Here is a 3,892-nt window from a genome sequence, read left to right as displayed (position 1 = left end):
CGTCCTTTCTCTCCCGCACGCTGACATCACCATCCGGGGACTCCGGGCCCTTCCCCAAAGTTAACCCTTTCCGCGGGGTGGGGGGGAGCGGGGCAGGGGGCGGGCCTCAGAGCGCGCGGGAGGGAGGGGCGGAGGATGGAGGCAGGGATGCAGGCGCGGAGGATGGAGGGATGCAGGCAGGGAGGACGGAGGAAGGATGCAGACGACAACCACCCGGGAGGCTCCCTCCCGGGGCAGAGATGGAGACTGGCAGGGGGGAGGGGAGAGAGGGAGACAGATGGGCGAGGACCAGAGAAGTCAGAGACCTCGACAGAGGGGCCCTGAGAGAGACGCAGAGCTGGACAGAGACAGAAGAGGTAGAAGGAGGAGCACAGGGAAAAACAGGGAAAGGGATGAAGGCGTGAGCGAAAAAGAGACCAGCCAGCAGGTGGAGGGCCCTGGAACAAGCAGAGATGAGCAGGGCTGAGAGGAAGAAGGAAAGAAAGAAGGAAGAGAAGTGGGAATCTGGAGAGGTGGAAAGCGATACTGGGCAGAGAAACACGAGGAGAGATGCGGCCACAACTTCAGAAAAGAAGGGAGAGACAGAGAGAAATGAGGAGAGAGCTGGGGAGAGGGACCCTAAGAGACGTAGAGACGGAAAGAGACAAGAAGAAGCAAGGGAGATGGGGAGAGATTTGTCTAAAAGCAGAGAAACGTGTGTGTGTGTGTGTGTGTGTGTGTGTACCAATGCAAGAATTTTTCTTTTACTTTTCAAAGAGCGAACTTGAGGGTGAGGGGTGGGCAGGGAGAAAAATGCAATGAATTAATGGAAATCCAAAATCTCTGTAAATTTTCATTAAAACTAATAATAATTTTTTAAAAAGGTGCATGGACACACTTAGTCCAAAGGGTCAGTGTACCTCAGCATCAACAAAGGAACTTCTTGGTTCTTTTGGCAGACGATGGAATAGTCAATACTCTTTTCTCTTTTTTTTTTTCTGGGTTTTGTAAAATTTATTTTAATGAAAGTTTACAGAGACTTTGGATTTTCATTCATTCATTGTTGCACTTTTCTCCCTGCCCAAACTTTTCCCCCACCAGTTCGCTTTTCTCTTTGAAAAGTAAAAGAAAAATTCTTTCATTGTTATACAATCCCTTCCCCCAAGTCTGCTCCACTATACAGCCTTCATTCTGGACTCCTGTCATGATGATAATATCTAATCATATATCCCTTTTAAACAGTTCTCTCCTTCATCTGTTTCAATGCAGTACACATAATCTATCCCATCTTTCTCAGTCTCACCCCAAACCCAATGTCAGTTCCACTTTACAACAGTGACACTATGCAGTATTTGTCCTTTTGTGACTGAGATATTTCACTCAGCTTAATGTCCTCCAGGGCCATTCATTTTGTATAATATTTCATGAGTTCCTTGTTTTTTCAATGCATGTTCCATGTTTTTCAGTTCCATTGTGTGAATATACCAGAGCTTGTCTATCCATTCGTTTGTTGATGGGCACATAGGTTGTTTCCAACTCCTTGCTATTGTGAGCAAAGCTGCGATAAACATGGGTGTGCATGTATCTGCTTAGATGGCGGTTATGGTTTCTTTGGGATATATTACCCAGTAGTGGAATTGCTGGATCAAATAGTATTTCTATTTGCAACATTTTGAGAAAGTGCCATACCACCTTCCACAGTGGTTGCACCATTTTACACTCCCACCAACAGTGAATAAGAGTTCCAGTTTCTCCACAACCTCGCCAGCATCTGTTGCTTTCTGTTCTGTTAAATTTTCCTATTCTGACTGGGGTGAGATGATATCTCACAGTTGTTAGAGGATAGTCAGTACTCTTTTCTAACATGACGACTCAAAGGGATTGATTCTTCTGTCATCCTCATTCACCGCCCAAATTTCAGATGCACAGCAAGTAATTTGAAAGACCATGTCCTCAATCAAGCGTGCCTTATATATGTTGATACCATTGCTAGTTAGCACTTTGGAGAGGTCCCTGATAGCAGTTTGGGTTTTTTGGGTTTTTTTTCCAATGAATTACATATTTTCTTTTCTTGACTGCTGGTACCAAGGGTCTTGATTGTGGATCCGAGTAAGATGAAATAATCATTGACAATTTCAGTCTTTTCTCCATCTATCATAATGTTACTTATTAGCCTAGTGGGAAGGATTTTTGTCTTCTTCTTTTTTATTTATTTTTTTTTGTCTTCTTCTTTTTTTAATTTTTAAAAATTATTTTCTGAGGGGAGCTCTGGTGGCCTAGTGGCAAGAAGCTGCACTGCAATCCCAGAGGTACACGGTTCGAATCCACCAGATGCTCTGCCGGAGAAGGAGGAGCAATATCCTGTACCAATCAGATCTGATTTGACAGTACACGCACACAAAATAATAACAAAAAAAACTTCAAAAAATTATTTTCTGTATGTGTACCATCAAATCGGATCTGACTGGTACAGGAGGAGACTGTCCCTCTGTCTCCAGCAGAACATCTGGTGGATTTGAACCACGTACCTCTGGGATAGCAGTGCAGCTTCTTGCCACCAGAGCTCCCTGATTTTTGTCTTCTTGATGTTGAGATGAGAACCGTACTGAAGGCTGTAGTCTTTGATCTTCTGCAGCTAGTGCTTCAAGTTTTCCTCATTTTCTGAAAGCAGAGTTGTGTCATCTGTGTAACGCAGGTTCCTGATGAGTCTTGCTCTAGTCCTGATGCCACGTTCTTCTTCATAAAGTCCCCCTTCTCTAATGGTTTGTTCAATGTACAGACTGAATAACTATGAAGAAAGGACTTGTACTAATATCATAGTTTCTTTGTTTTTTTTCTTAATTCACCTAAAGTTTCATCAGTCACGTTCATGAAATATTCAAAACATTTGAGTTGATGTAGGGTAGAAGAAACTTAATTTTTGTTGCAAATAATACAGTATTTGGTGTTCCTGTTATTCACAAGCTATCCTGCAGAAAGAACAATTGCATTAAATCTTGTTCCGTCTGGGTCATATTCCATAAACAGCTTGCAAACGTCTATGGCAGCCTCTAACAAAGTTTTTTCATTAGTTTTCCCATGGCTAATTGGAAATGGTCTCCGTCTGTCCAGTTCACAGAGATGCCCATCTGCATGAACTAATGCAGTAAAAGGAAGATCTACTTCTCATTTGTACTTGGCGCCTCGGCCTGACCTTCCTGAGCACAGGTCTCGTGGGTAACTCGAATAGCAATCATAGTTCTCCAAGTATCTGGCTCTTTTTTCTGGGCTCATTGACAATGACTGCTCCAGGTATGTTTAAAAGGTTGACCAAGGGTGACCGTCCGTGGCTGCCGTGTGCAGTCCCTCCAGCTCTGATAGCTGCGGCCCTAATATCATAGTTTTAAATCTAATCCACATAAAGATGTGTGCGCATCCCCCCAACCCCTCCACATAGTCATGTGGGAAGTCATACATCCCCCTCCAAGATGTACATGTTAATCGCCTAAGTCAATCAATATGTTGCCTTACACCGTATCTTACGTACCCAGTTGTTGTGTGCCACCGAGTTGCTTGCGATTCATAGTGACCCTTTGTACAATAGCCCTTAAACCTTCTCTATCCTGTGCCAACTTTACTGTCTCTGACACACCTACCCTCATTACCCCAGTCACTGAATCAATCCACTTCATCAATGGTCACCCTCACTTTCTCTGTCCCTCCACCCTCCCAAGCATGATGTCCCTTTTCAAGGACTGGTCCCTCCTTGCAACGTCTCCAAAGATGAAGCTTCAGAAAACCTTGACTCCAAGGAGAAGCTTGGTTTCACCCTCTCTAGGATGAACCTGTTTGTTCTCCTAGCAGTCCATGTTATGTTCAACACTCTTCTCCAGCACCGCAGCTCAAAGGCATCAATTCTCCTTCTATCCTCCTT

This window comes from Elephantulus edwardii, unplaced genomic scaffold (assembly GCF_000299155.1).
Source record: "Elephantulus edwardii isolate Elephantulus edwardi_28Jun2011 unplaced genomic scaffold, EleEdw1.0 scaffold00348, whole genome shotgun sequence".
NCBI classification, from domain to species: Eukaryota; Metazoa; Chordata; class Mammalia; order Macroscelidea; family Macroscelididae; genus Elephantulus; species Elephantulus edwardii.
Note: the sequence above shows the minus strand (reverse complement) of the source record.